Genomic DNA, 16,533 nt, shown 5'->3' on the forward strand with positions numbered 1-16,533 from the left:
AAATACCACCATTTTTCCATAAGTTATTGCCTCGGTCTTTAGATGTGAACATTGTCACGACTGACTCTCAATCATACTCAGGACGTCTTTTATCTTAGGTCCTAATTGCCTTAAACAATTTCGACATTTACTGGTTCGATCCATACTTTCTCATGGTTTAACACGTGCCCCACTTGGCATTATTATAATTACGTCATATTTCCTTTATCAAAATTTTTATTCTTCAGAACTTTGAATATTACCTTTCTCCTTGTAAGACCTCTAAGGTTATCCTTGAATCCTTCATCATGTACACCCTGGGTACAGGGCATATCAAGATACCATTTACTAATACTAGAACCATTGTCTATAGAGTTCTGAAAACTTTCTCCACTGATCTTTAAAGGTTGTCATTACCTTAGTCCTTCATTCCATACTACCCAAACTCATAATGTCTCTATTAAGGGTAAAATGCCAACCTTTATGCATTCCCCCCCCCGCATGGTTCATCTCAAGTTATCGAGGTTCTATCCTTAATTCCACCTTTGAAAGGTACTTGCATCATTCCATAGATAAATCAAGTCATATATCCCTAATAAGGGTATCTTATTCAATCATTCTCACCTCGATAGTCTATGCCTAATTTCACAATAACATCCTTATTCAAAATGAGGTCAATCCATATGGCCTCCAAAAGATAACGGTTATCCGCTTTTCTTTCCTGATTTAGTAATGATAACAGGGATGTTCTGGAAGATATTGGGCGTGTTCAACGTGAACTTCTTACTTCTAACTATTCATTTACCTCTGTTATTTATCTCAACAGACATCTCAATGTTGGGATACCTTTTATACCTAGAGTCTCCCTTTTGAGCATCAAGCCACAGGTGTTACATACACTTCACATTTTTGAAGGTCACTTCCTTCATCCCATTTTCCTAAATTCTTGTTATCCTGTCTCCGTGTTTCCTTATTAATGCATCGGTCTATCTTAAAGTTTCATCGAATACTCTCAACTTAAAGGGGATTAATTATACGTATCACTTATGCCGTCAAACCTTGACTTTATCTCATAATCAGTCACCATCACGCTGATGATGACAAACTTCTCTATATTATTGCCAGGGTTTCTTAGGGTTTCACATACCTAACTCCCTTATCGCTTCTTAACTCTATTTCCTTTATATCCCTTTATACTCTTCCCCTTTCAGTCTTTTATTTTCATTTCTATTACAACCATTTCATGAACCATCACAACATGAGCATTGACTTCAAACATCCTGTCATTCTGGATTCGTGTCCTTCAGATGAACCTTGACGTCTGTCACAACCTAGATTCATGATTCATCATACTTTTCCACCGCTGACCTGGTTTTAAAACTTCTACACTATCTCTCTATCTCCCTTAGCCTTCCACCAGCGGGTGGCCTCTCTCTTAGGAAGGTAAGTGGAAAAAACAGTCCTTTGCGCTTCGTCAATCATTTAGAATCTTAAATGATTCCTCTATTTCCTTTAGCCAGGCTCTTGCCTCGATTGGGTCAACTTGTTCCTTGGAACTCTGAGATCTTAGAGACTTAAAGGTCCTGAAAGAATTTCCCACCGTATTGTTTCCTCAGGGTGGTGGTTGGGGATAAAAGTATAAGTTTTGTTTAGGTAGGTCCATGAATTTCCCCAGAGGAGTACCATCCTGGTTCACCCTATCTTGCTTGACTTCTGTTTTCTCAGTATGAAATGTTTCATCCTTCTCCCATAATCGGGGTTAATTTATACGTTAAAATCCTTGTTTCCCACTTTATTATGTTATGGGTTCCTTCTTTCCTGATGGCGACCTCCCTGACTATCACATTCAGGGTTTGCCCTAAATCTTATTCCTCGAACTATGGATTTCATCTAAGATCCATTCCTTAAGCTCTTAAACATTTGGAACCCAAATTCTGTAGGAATACCTCGTTATTCCCTAATCATCTTTCCCGGTTTTAATCTCTTCTCCAGTCATCACTTTTTCCTGGCACCATATGATCTTTTCCAATAATTCGGGCTGCATTATAAACTCAAACAGCTTTTCAGTACCGGCTCCAGTTACCTTCACTTCTATTTCCATTTTCTCAAAATCTCTTATCAACTCTCCCAAAGACATTATCATCTTGAGTCTCTCCTTTCTACTAAGGCGTTAGCCATCATATTGGCTTTCCCTGGATGATAAAGAATCTCATAATCGTAATCCTCGATTAGCTCTCTAACCACCTCCTCTGGCGCATGTTGAGCTCTTTCTGTGTGAAAATATACTTGAGCTCTTGGGATTTGCGTAAACCTCGCACTTCTCTTCATAAAAGTAGTACATCCAATATTTAGGGAAAAACTATTACCGTGAGCCCAAGATCATGGGTGGGATATCGACTTTCATATTCCCTTAATTATCTTGACGTGTACGCGATTACCTTGCTGTGCTGTATAAGAAGCACCTTAATTCCTTATGCGAAGCGTCACTACAAATTACAAAATCTCCTTTTCCATCCGGCAACACCAACATAGGGGCCGTCACCAATTTTTTCTTCAGTTCTTGAAAGTTGTTCTCGTATTTCTCTGTCCATTTGAACTTCTCAGTCTTACGAGTAAGCCGCGTTAAAGGGGCTACTATCTTTGCAAACTTGAACGAACCTACGGTAATAACCGATCAATCCTACCTCTGGTAGTCGCCCTAACCACGATCATCGATTCCTCAACGGTCCTTTCTTCATTCTTGTCAGGATCTCCCACAGGATCCTCTTCAGCAACAATCCCTTCTGGGATAACATCCTCAACCGCTACATCCTTAATATGAACATCATCTGGTCCCTCGTTAGGGTGCTCCATTGGATCCACAATCTGATCCCCAATATATAGTAAAACATCATCGTGTTATTGCTCTTGAACTTCAGGGTTCGGAGTCTCGCTACCATATACAATAACGATCTATGTTACTATCATGATATTGATAAGGGTTCCCATAAGGGTTTTAATTGTCAGTGCTACGTTAGGTAGTCCGACTATGAACTTGGCAATAGTTCTTATTATCTTAATGAACTTATCATTTTAATGATGCATCATATCTGAGGTTTATAACTCTTAGCTCTGATACCATTTCTGTAACACCCCCAAATCCGGGGTCGGGGATACGGGTTGTCATGAGTTCCATTTCCCTTAATAACACTCAATCTTAATAAACAACCAACTACTGCGTACTGTGACCCCACGATATACACACACCACAAGTTATAGTCTCAGAGATGAATACCAAAAATAGCACAAGTCATTTTATTCCACAATTATAAACCATTACACCTTAAAAGGGTTTCTGAATAAATTTACATATTCTTTGCCATTATTACAATTCATAATATACATAAGTCTGGTACATCAATAGTTGAAAACCTAGCCTATTGGTAGTTCCTACCTCCACTACAGCGGCATCAACGCCTACAGGAAAATGCGGAACGTTTCCTATCCGCTCGCGAATTGGGAGCTTGATCATGTTCATCTTGTCCATCGGTTGTTGTGTGATGAAAGAAGAAAGCAAGGGTGAGCAACAAGCCCACCAAAATAATATGTATAATAATTTATAATATACGAGCATTCTCATAGTACTCATGAAAGTCTTGGTCAAGAAGAAATGAACCAAGTTTGATATCTTAACGCGACCAAGTCGCAAATATTCAGTATATATGTATATATACTTTTCAAAATCTTGGGAATCCTCTTCCATGCATAATATACATAGAGTTCCAGTTTATAACCGTATAAAAATATCATTGCAAGGTGATCTCATATATCTAACCTTCCCAAAATAGTTTTGATAAAGTTTGGAAATAATCTCTAGAAATATTTAAAGTAAGAATGATTTGATAGTATCAACTATATTCCGAATACTTTGGCAAATATCGAAACATTATTCTTTAATAAATTAAAGAATATTATTTAATAAAATAAGCGGAGTCATAAGTCCTCGAATGAATATTTAAAATAATATTCATTAAATAAAATAAGCGGATTCATAAGTCCTCGAATGAATATTCAAAATAATATTCATTTATAATATAAAACTATAGAATAAACATTATTCGTTTAATAGTTTTGAAAACTATATATATATATATATATAATCGGGAACATCGCCTCCCGGTTTAGAAAAATGTTCAACTCTGGGTCCCCTATACTAAGGGTATATGCAAGTACTGCTTATCTCTAGCATAGGTATTATGCAGTTTATAATCAATTGAATCAACAATGAGATATCAAGATTCCGAAATAGACATGCATATTTATCATATCAACATGCTCCAATATAATGCAAGATTTGCTAATAACAATCATGCACTTATCACAAGATAATGCATATACATATATACATCACAATAACAGTTATACGGGTAGAAAACTTGCCTGAGCATTCCGGGGTAGACTTAAGCTTAGAGTAGGTCCGGTAACATATGAACAATAACATAAGTTGGAATTAAACCACGGTCGCTTAAGAAAGTAGACGTTAACCAATTGGACCCTAACGTTCGCTTTTGCGCTTAACGATTCACATAAGTCGCTCGTGTACCCTCGGCTCCACCATTTTTATAAAATTAACTGATTAACTTTTTAAGGTGACCCTTTCGCGAATACTATACCAACTGACCAATTAGTCTTACATAATTGTTTAATAATCCAATTAGTCTTTTAAGGGCCTTAAACAAGGTCTCAAAGTAAAGCGAGGGGTAAAGGTTCGTTCGTGAAATGCCGTAACTTAAAACGGCCGTTTCTCCTAAACCGTAAATCGGATCTAAGAGAACAACATATCAAAACGAAGCTTACGACATGATCTAGCTAAACATGGAAAATTCATAGATTAGTCAGTTGGATTTCTGTGCCGAACACTAAAACAAGCAGTTGAACGAAATCGGGCATTACGACCGCTATATTTACGCGATTACCCATGTTCATACTACTCAAACAACCACAATCAAGTCCTATGAACTATAATCAAGCTTCACTTACCAAAACACTTCCAAATCAAACCAAACTACTAATAATCACAATCTATGCTTCTCATTTCACAAAACCAACCATTAATCTTACTAACAAATAAAGTAAAGGATAAGGTTTGAAGTTTATACCTTCCTTGGAAGGTGTTAAGTTGTTAGGAAGCCTTAGGGAGCCTTAATCTAACCTCCTATAAGCTTGATCATGCTTATTTGGACGAGACTTCTGAACAAGAGTTGTAGGCCATCTCAATACCTTTCCAACGAGCTATAGAACACAACATTTGAGTGAGTATTGAAGGAGATACGGCAGTTTGAAGTTGCTGGTATTAATTTGGCCGAGAGCTTTTGTTCTTGGAAGCAAAAGTCAACTTCTAATTTTTGTGTTTTATGATTTATGTTGGTTGCTTCTCTTTCTTTTAGCTTGGCAAATCCTTTAGATTTTTACCATGGTAAATTTTACATGGCCCATAATCAACCAACAAAACAAAATCCCTTGTCATGCTTATATCATCATGCTTGTGTCATCTTTTTAACACATGCCTTCTCCTTGTGGTGTGATGACACCATCATCCACTAACTTCTTTGATTAACCCTTAATTACTTGGCTAATGACCGCTTATCTGTTATACGGTTCACTTAACTTTCGTTCTCGTTCGTCGTTTGAGGGATCATATTCTGGATCTTATTACTTGGGTTCCCCTGAAACTTTTTCAATATTTTATATTCCTTTTATGATCCTCTCTTACAATCTTTGAATTTAAATCCTTTTAATCATGTTACCTTATACTCAATTCTTTCGGTATCTGGTGGATTTTCGGGAAAAACCAAAGTGTTCGGATTCGAATTTTAACGACATTTACATACACTCATTTACTTTATGGAATACTAATACGATCTTAGAATTTCCATAACAGTACTCCTATATAGCGTGGTCTGATAATTTTCCTAAATTAGCATAGTCAGCAAAAGTTACTATTCATCAGGGTTTCAAAAATTTCCAAAAATTGGGGTTATTACAGACTGCATTAGCTTTACAAATCTCTCACAGAGTTTATCATTAGTAGATCCAAAAATGATATCATCAACATATATCTGTACTAATAAAAAGTCCTTACTATAGTATTTTTAAAAGAGGGTTTTGTCAATTGTACCTCTTGTGAAACCACTTTCTACAGAAATAGAGCAAGTGTTTCATACCAGGCCCTTGGAGCTTGCTTCAGTCCATAGACTGCTTTATCCAGTAAGTAGACATGATCTGCATACTTTGGATCAATAAACCCTGGAGGCTGTTCAACATTAACTTCCTCTTCGAGTTCCTAATTTAGAAATGCACTTTTTACATCCATTTGGAACTCCTTAAACTTCTTGTGAGTAGCATAGGCTAGAAAGATTCTAATTGCCTCAAGCCTTGCAACTAGAGCAAACGTCTCATCATAATCAATGCATTCTTGTTATGAATAGCCCTTTGCAACCAATCTTTCTTTATTCCTTGTAATAATGCCCTCACTATCAGTTTTGTTTCTGAACACCCACTTTGTGCCAACTACAGATCTGTTCTTTGGTCTTGGCACAAGAGTCCGGACTTTGTTCCTTTCAAATTCATTAAGCTCCTATTGCATTGCTGTAACCCAGTCATAATCTTAAAGAGCTTTTTCCACCTTCTTAGGTTCAGTTTGAGATAGAAAATAATGGTAGAGACATTCATTTTGAGTGGCTTTTCTAGTTCTTACACCACTTTCAGGATTTCTAATGATTAAGTCAGGTGTTTGTGACTTAGACCATTTTCTTGCAGATGAAAGTTGAGTCCTTGAAGAAGACCCTCCCCCTTGATCCATGAACTCTCTGTTATTTCTTTGACTAGTACCACTATTATTTCCTGATGCTCCCCCAGAATCAGTGTTCCTATTGTTATCAGCATTTGACTCATCAGATTTTGAGGAATTAGATTCTGATGATCTATCTACTGATATTTCTTGAGTTGAATCACTTGTAGAATTCTCTGGATTTGAATCATGTTGCTCCCCCTCAACATATGCTTCAGTGTTAGAAGAATTTCCACTATCATGTGGATCATCAGAGCTTTGAGTGATATCAGGATTTACTGTATCAGGATCTGGATTTAAAAGTTCAGCATAAGGTACTTCATTTTTAAATCTCAATTTGTCATGGTTATCTGCATCTTCTAAAACTGTTATCTTCTTGTCATCAAAAGATACATCTATAGATTCCATGACTATTCTTTTTTCAGATTATAAACTCTGAAGGCTTTTGTAGAGAGTGTATATCCCACAAAAATGCCTTCATCAGGTTTTAGATCAAACTTGGTCAGCTGCTCCAGATGAGTTTTAAGAACAAAACACTTATAACTAAAACTGTGAAAATACTTCAAATTTGGCTTCTTTCCCTTCACCATCTCAAATGGTGTTTTCCATGCATGTTGATCAATGTTGCATTTTGTGTAAAGCAAGCAGTTTACACAGCCTCAGCCCAGAAGTAGGTAGGCAATATTGCTTCTTCTAGCATGGTTCTTGCAGCTTCTATGAGAGTTCTATTCTTCCTTTCAATAACTCCATTTTGTTGTGGAGTTCCAGGAGCAGAAAACTCTTGTTTTATCCCCTTGAGTTTACAGAACTCTTCCATAGAGCTATTCTTGAATTCAATTCAATTATCACTTCTAATGATCTTCACTTTATATGTTGATCCTTTTTCCATCTCTCTCACATGATCAAGAAGAATGGATGGAGATTCATCCTTAGTGTGCAGAAAATACACCCATGTGTATCTTGTATATTCATCAACAATTACGAGTGCATACCTCTTCTTGGAAATTGACATAACATTTACTGGACCAAAGAAATCAATATAAAGTAGATGATATGGTTCAAGAATGGAGGATTCAATTTTACTCTTGAAAGATGTTTTCCTTTTCTTGGCTTTCTGGCATGAGTCACATAAGCCATCAGAAGTAAACACTGCATTGTGCAATCCTCTCATAAGATCTTTCGTCAAAAGTTCATTAATTTTGTTGACGTTGAGATGAGAAAGTCTTTTATGCCAGTTCCAGCTGTCTTCCACAGATGCTCTACTTAGTAGATAAACTTATAATTCATCAATATTTATGGAGACCCTGGCTTCATATAAACCACCATGTATTACACCAGTCATTGCAATCTTGTCATCAGACTTACTTACATTTTTACAATGCTCATCATAAAAATTAACATGGTAACCTCTGTCACAGATTTGACTTACACTGATCAAATTATGCTTGAGTCCTGCAACTAGAGCTACATTTTCAATGATGACATTTCCAACTTTGATTTTTTCATATCCCAAGATTTTTCCTAAGTTGCCATCTCCATAAGAAATACTTGGGTCAGCTTTCTCCTCAAATTCTGATAACAGGGATTTATAGCCAATCATGTGTCCTGAGTATCCACTTTCCAAGACTAGAGTATTCCTCCAGTTACCCTGCAATCAGTATTTGAAATCAGTTAGTGTTTTTAAGGACCTAGACTTGCTTTGATCCTTTGGCCTTTTTAAGTTTGTTAACATATGCAGCAGAAGACTTTTATCAGAATTTATGTTTACATCCTTACTATCAGTATTTGTACATGCAGAGACGGATTTTTCTTTAATTAAAGAGGGTTTCAGTTTATAATAATTATAATACAAACCGTGATACTCTTTACATGTATAAATAGAGTGCCAAACACTACCACAATGAAAACAAGGACTCTGTGGTTTATATCTAACTGTTCAATTCCTAAACTCTAATTTGGAGGAAACAGTATTTATCTCTTTATTCTTCCTGCAAGAATTAGCAAGATGATTAGTACTACCACATTTCAAATAGGCCTTTCTAGGTGCATTGGGAGGAGTTACATAATAACCATTTTTATTAACACCTATCGTGCCATTTCTATTTTTCCTGGGCCTTTTCTTCTTATGTTTCATGTGTAAGTCCTTCAGTTTTTGCTTAAGATATTTCTGAGCCATTGAACCAATATTTACTGATTTTGTGTAAACCTGTTAACTCTTATCAGTAATTAAGTTTGATCTAGGTGTTGAGGTTGAACCTTCTTCATTAATTGACTTGACAGTATTATCACTTAGATTAAACTTAATGGTCTTTATCTGAACCTTGTTCAGTTTGACCTTGCTATCAGTATTTACTGGTTCAGTTTTCTCAGTTTATTTTCAATTTTCTTATCAGAATTTGATCTGGTAGCATATCCTAATCGTGATCCCCAACAACCATTCTCTAAAGTTTCCTGAGTTATTTTTCCCAAGTTAGTCCAAAGTTTAATAACCTCACTTTCTTTAGCTAACTCCTTTTCTAGATAAGCATGTTTTTCTAACAATTTTTCTTTAACATAAACAACATTATTTCTTTCTTTTTGAATTTCTAGCAGGGAAAACAACTCAATTTCTAGGTGATCATTCCTTTTCTTTAACTCAGAGTTTTCACTCTTTATTCTATTATTCTCTAAGGTTTGATCCCTATAACTAACATGTAGAGTCTTAAGAAATAATGTTAATTCATAGATATCATTACTATCAAAAGCAAGAACAGTTTGAAGTACCTTTAATTCAACATTATCAGCCTCAGCATCAGCATTTGCCATGAGAGCATAATTGACCTCATCATCTGATTCTGATGAATCATCCCAGTTTTTCTTCTTTGAGATCAAGTCTTGTTTCTTCTCAGCTCTGGGTTTTCCAGATCTTGATTCCTTCCAATCAGTATTTCTTTTGTTGTTCCTCTTATCAGAGTTTGAGGAACTAGATCATTTTCTGGGAAATCTTCTTCCCTTCTTGAAGTTCTTGTAGACCATCTTCTTGAAGCCTTTAACCAATAGTGAAATAATTTGATCCATGTATTTATTGTTGTCATGATCACTATCAGTATTTGAGTCATCATCAGAGTTTGATGATTCAGTATCTGACCTTTCAATCATAGCTTTTCCTTTGGAGAAGCTTTTTCTCCTAGCTTTCTCCTTTGGCTTCTCTCCAAGTTTGAGTGTTACTGGTCTAGATTTAGATCCTTTTCTCTTAGTTCTTTGCTCCATCTCTAGTTCATGAGTTTTCAGTATTCCATAGATCTCATCTAGAGGTGTGTCATTAAGTTCATAGTTATCCTTTATTGATGTGACCTTAAAGTCCCACTTTTCAGGGAGAGCAAGTAAGAACTTCAAGTTTGAATCCTCCAAATAATACTACTTGTTGACAAAAGATAAGTCATTCAGAAGCTTCTGAAATCTGTCATAGATCTCAGTTAAGGAGTCATTGTCTCTTGAGTCAAAGTGCTCATATTCTTGAGTAAGTACTGTCCTACTGTTCTTCCTGATAGCAGTTGTACCTGTCACTTTACCTATAAAGCATCCCATATCACTTTTGTTGTCTTGCATCCAATAACCCTATTGGACATAACACTATCAAGACTGTTGTGCAAGATGTGTCTGACCTTAACATCCTTCATAATAGGTGAAAGATCTTCAGGAGTGTAGTACTTCCTATCTTTGTCAACCATCTTTTCTGGTTCTCCTGGAACAGAAATAACTACCTTCATTAGTTTATGAGGACCAACATAAATCCTGCTTAGATATTCAGGATCTGTGGCTTCCAAATAAATGGTCATCCTGAATTTTTAGATTGGATATTCATGTATCTTCAGGATTGGCACCTCGATTGCTTCATACCTACTCATGTTGCTGCTAATCTGTGATGTGGCTGGGGGTGGTGGTTTTGGATTCTGTGGTTCTTCTTCTTTTTCTAACATTGTAGATTGATTTTCAGATCTTATAGGGAATAAATAAATCCTAATTACGTAATTAATATTACATTAATTACACATGATTTGGGCTATAAGGCCCAATAAGAAGATGTATGACATTCAGACCAGAAAGGTTAACACATTGATCAGGCCTGATGGACCAGATCATGCCTGATGGAATAAAGAAGGCCCATAAACCTGATTATTAATTAATTTCGTAATTAATTAAATAAGGGAGAAAACAGCTGTCAATATGAGTCCTAATAGGGACATAAATCCTTGTAGATTGGCCTTCAAGGAACCTGGTGGGATAGGGAATCAGCTTCCTACTTCTTAGGACTCCAAAGTCTATTCTAATTCTGAGACTTGCCCGCCAAGTCTTCTAACCTAGGTCCAATTCAAGGACTCCCAAATATCTATATAAGGGGCCTCACCCCACAAATCAGAACTATGTTTTTGACTTGATCCTTGACAATCAGCAAGGTACGTAGGCAACTTGTTAAGGCAGATCGAGTCATGAAAAATAAGAGCAGTCAAATCGAGTCTCGAAGCTCACGTTCCTTAGTAATAAATACAACAATTAATATAACTTAGTTTTTTTCCATAACAAGATCTTAAACTATTTGTATGTTAACAACAAAATCCGATACCGATTATTAGGCCCGTAATCAACTGTAGAGGGGGATGGATACAGTTTATTCAATTAATTCGATAAAGTTTCAACAGGATCAACAATTTTTGTATTAACAGATGAAAACTGATTACAAACATACTCTCGCGAAAGGATGAACAATCATCCTTGAGAGCTTCTAGGTTATGTGAATAATATAACAATATTCGCAATGCTTATAGCATGAACCTAATAGTTCCTTACTTAAGATGTCTCAGGCCCAATGAAGCACGCTTGGCTCTTAAAGAAGTGCATGAATGTATCTGTGGGCAACACTTGGGGGGTAGAGCACTAGCTCATAAGATAACCCATTTAGGCTTCTGTTGGCCAGAAATGATGGCTGATGCCAAAGAGTATGTGAAGAAGTGTGACCGCTGTCAGAAGCATGTACCTGTCGTTAGATAATCCCCCGAGATGCTGACCCCCATCAACTCACCCATCCTCTTTGCTATGTGGGGAATGGATATACTTGGGCTTTCCCCATGGCACAAAGGAAGTTCCTGATTGTAGCCATTGATTATTTTACTAAGTGGATTGAAGCCAAGCCTTTGGCCAAGATCATAACTAAGCAGGCTGCACAATTCCTGTGGGAAAATATCATGTGCCGGTATGGAATTCCCCGCATCCTAGTCACTGACAATGGAACACAGTTCAATAATGAGGAATTTAAGAAGTATTGTGAAGAGAATGAAATTGAATTACGATTCACCTCTGTGGCTCACCCGCAAGCCAATGGGCAAGCAGAAGTGGCGAATCGAATAATCCTGGATGGACTAAAGAAGAGGACCGAGAAGTCGAGGAATAACTGGGTGGATGAAATACTCCCAATACTATGGGCCTATAGAACTACCTGCAGAGTCATGACTGGAGAAACTCCCTTCATGTTAGCATATGGGGCAGAAGCAGTTGTTCCTGTAGAGATATCATATTCCTCCCCCAGGATTCAAGTTTTCAATGTTGAGGAAAATGAGGAAGGGCAAAGGTTAGCCCTGGATCTAACTGATGAAGTGCGAGATGAGGCACACGCGAAGATAGTGGAATATCAGAAAAAGGCTTCGTTCTATTATAACCTAAGGGTTAAGGAAAGGTTCTTCAAATAGGGTGACTTAGTCTTGAGGAAGGTGGAAGCTTCTGGTGTAGGGAAAAAAGGGAAGCTTGCCCCAAATTGGGAAGGGCCGTACAAGGTCAAGAGTGTTCAAGGTAGAGGAACCTACAAGCTTGAGACTATGAATGGCTTTGAAGTCCCGAGAACTTGGCATGCACAAAACCTGAAGATTTTAAGGCGGTTGAGCACGATTCTCACTTCTCAAGATGACAAGTAGGTTGAAAAGCACCTTGAAGCTTTGCTTTCTTAGGATTTACATGTTTTAGTTTGAGGTTTATTAAGACTTGTATAAGGGATGAATCCCAACAATTTATGAAATTTAGAAAGTTTTCAAAATATGTTCCAGTAACAAGAGAAGTAAACTAAGTGCGTAAGATGAAAGCATAAAGTTTGATAAATAAAACTAGTTCGAATAAATAGTAGAAAGTCTGATAAACAAAGTCTCAAAGACAAGATAAAATAAATAAGCCATGCAAGGCTAGAAAAGCTCTAAGGAGCAGAGGTGCCCTCGGCATCCATATCATCATCTCCTCCGCTCTCGCTGGAAGTCTCATTCGTCCCGGAGGAGGAAGAGCTATCATCCGCAGCAGGCCTCGAAGATGACTCAGGAGGAGGAAGAAGCGGGTCCTGAGGGATACGATCCGAGACAACCATTCGGGTACGAAACCTCTACAGTAAATCCTCGTCATCAGGGCAGACATATTCCGCCGGGTTAATATCAGGACAGGCCTCGTTCATGGTCCCAAGGGTCGTGTCCCAGCCAGTCCTAAAAAACCCGGAGAACACTGAATCATCCTTTAACCTTATGGACTGGGTAAACTCCTCCGAGTCCAAGTAGTTTTCAATCAACTCAACAAGCTCCTCCTCCTTGCGCTTCAGCTTTCGCTCCAAAGCGGCATACTTCTTTTGCTGCTTCCTGAAGGCATTGTCAGCTTTATCAGAAGCCCTCTTCCATGATTCAGCTTGCCTCACAACACCTTGAAAGTAGGCGTTAGACTGAAATAATACAATAAACGGAGATATTATAAGGCAAGAAAATGCTACAAGTAAAAAGAAAGAAAAAATTCAGGGAATAGTCATACCGAGGCCAGGGACTGAGCTCCCATGAGCTTTATTCTCTCCAAGTCGGGAGTAGCTACCACATCGGTGAAGTCCTTGGGGGTTACGCCATGGTAAGACCAATCCCAGGCGTGCTTCGTGGATCCAACCATGGTATCCCCTCGGCGAAATCCCCAAAGAGGCTGAAAGGAGCCCGTAGCAACAGAGACAGGAGCAATAGCAGTGATATGGGCACTGTGGGCTTCAGCTCCCTCAGCTGGAACCTCCACCATGGGCTCCTTGTGCTTCCGTAGGAAGCTAGGCTTCGTATCCTTTCCTCGAGTATCCAGACCCGCAAGGCGAGCCTTCTTCATCCTCGCAGTCTCCTCAATGTGAGGCACATTATCCTCGCTGATTTCCTTAGCAGCTGCAAAACAAGAGAAGAAACAAAATAAGTGGTGTCAATAATGCATGAAAAATAGTAAAAATGAGAAGGGAAGAAAAATATCCTGTTGAGAAACAGAGGATAGCCCCATGTGGATGAGGGAAAACTCCTCTAAAAGAGTCCAGCTGATAGTGGCACCATCATCCGGAGTAAGCTCATCATAAATGATAGTTTCTTCGGGGGTTAGGTGAATGGATTTGAGGCTACCATCACTAACCTTCCCGAAAGAAGATCTGAAGAGGGTGCCCCAGTCACCATTCTCCCACCTTAACCCGATAAAACTATTCCTCCAATTTTGGTTATTGTCGGGAATGGAGGCGCTGTTAAAAATGTGCTTACACTTGGGCCTTTATTTAACATATATAGACCCAACCACAATTACCCGAAGAACTGTTGTAACATTAAAAAACCTTCCTAAAAACAACTACAGATAAGGGAAAACCTCCCCTAAGACAACAAACTATGAAACATAAAATGTTCCTCCAGGCGTTTGGAGGAAGCTGGCAGGGGTTAATTTGCAAATCAGCTAGGAGGTGAGGAATGAAGGGATGAAAAGGAAACCTAAGCCCAGAATCAAGGGCATATGTGTAAACGAAAAGAGTATTAGGTTTCCAGTGGCAAGTACAGTCGCCACCAGAAACTGGAACTAGCCTAAGGGGAGGACGAACATTATAACATGAATTTAACTTATCATAATCTATATTATGCCATGTGTTGCAATGATTAAAAGAGTCGAGATGTGCAGTGGAGGGATATTCGTCCCCCTAGAATTAATCATATCTATCAAAGACATGTAAGAAGAGCGGATCTCGACATCCTTCCTCGTTTTGAAGCCGAGGCAATCTTGGCCGCTCTCTCAGCACCTTTTTCTGCCATTATTGGAGAATGAAGAAGGCTTGGAAGTTTGGAAGAAGGTCGGAAAATCCCTAGAGAGGGAGGAGTTTTGAAGGCTAGAGAGAGGAGAGTAGAGAGAAGGAAAGTTTTGGAGTGAAGAAGTGAGAAATGTGAAAGTGAAGTGTGAGACTTCACCTCACTTCCCCTCCCCTTTTATAGCCACTGTTATTCTCTAAATGGACCTAAAAAAGTCCATTTAGGCCCAAAGAATGGATAAATCAGGAAGGTTCTAGAAAATTTTGGAAAGCTTTAAGAAAAATCCTGATATTACTTGGAAAAATATGCAAGAATCTAGAAATTCCAGAATATTCTAGAAGTTGGGCTTGAAGTTAAGGGCCGAGCCCATCTCATGGGCTCAAATTCTAAAAAAATCAGAAAAGCCCAAATTCATGTTGAAAGAAAAAAATTCAGCCCACGTTTAAGGCCCAGATTAGGTATGTGGGCTTGAAATGGTAAAAAGTAGCCCAATAAGAGATAAGCCCATAAAAGGGCCCAGGTAATTAAAGTTAAGGGCCCAAAAACAAAGCCCAGGAAAAAAGGCCTGTTGAAAATAGGCCCAAAGAGAGAGGCCCATTAAAACAAGCCTAGTAAAAGGTTGACCCAAAAATAAAGCCTAGAAAAAAGGCCTGTAGGAAATAGGCCCAAAAAGGTTGGCCCAAGATAAAAAGCCCAGGAAAATAGGGAAAAAAGAAATTGATTTTCTGACCTAATTCGACCAGGACTAATACTATGTTCTTGGACGAATGATCTAGGTCGAAATGACCTTCGACCAGGGCAAAAAGGAGGGCATAATTTGGTCAAAGCTTACATCCTGACCAAAAATTCCTGCTCGAACAAAAAATATAGTATAAAATCCTGGTCGAAATTCGACCAGGAATTGAGATCGAAATGTTTCTGCTCGAAAGCCTATCGACCAGGGCGAATTGATGGTTAATTCGACCAGGATCCTGGTCGAACAGGATTCCTGGTCGAACCAGGTATAAAAAAAACAAAAAAAAGGAGAGAAAAAGAAAAAGAGAAAAGAAGGAAAAAATGAGAATTAAAGGAAATTCCTTTTCTGGAAAATATGAATATTTTCAGAAAATAAGGAATAAATCCAGAAATTAAAGGAAATTCCTTAAATATTTTCTGGAAAATATGAATATATTTAGAAAATAAGGAAAAATCCAGAAATTAAAGGAAATTCCTTAAAATATTTTCTGAAAATTTAAATATTTTCAGAAAATGAGGAATAAATCCAGAAAATCGAGGAAAAATCCCAGAATTAAAGGAAAATTCCATAAAATCAAGAAAAAATCCCAGTATTAAGGGAAAAAATTTCTGAAAATTAAGGAAAAATCCCAGAATTAAGGAAAAATTCCTGAAAATCAAGGAAAAATCCCAGAATTAAGGGAAAATTCTATAAAATTAAGGAGAAATCCCAGAATTCAGGGGAAATTCTTGGAAATTAAGATAATTCCTAAATAATAGGGATTAAAGTAAATCATTGCAAATGTGTAGGTCATACCACGCTTTACGCAAAACGATACCCTGTAAGGGAATAAGTGAACTTAACTTCTGCGAAACCTAGCCACTGTTTCCCAAAAGTTGGGGGGAAAATGATAGGGAATAAATAAATCC

Source organism: Apium graveolens, chromosome 2 (assembly GCF_009905375.1).
Source record: "Apium graveolens cultivar Ventura chromosome 2, ASM990537v1, whole genome shotgun sequence".
NCBI lineage: Eukaryota > Viridiplantae > Streptophyta > Magnoliopsida > Apiales > Apiaceae > Apium > Apium graveolens.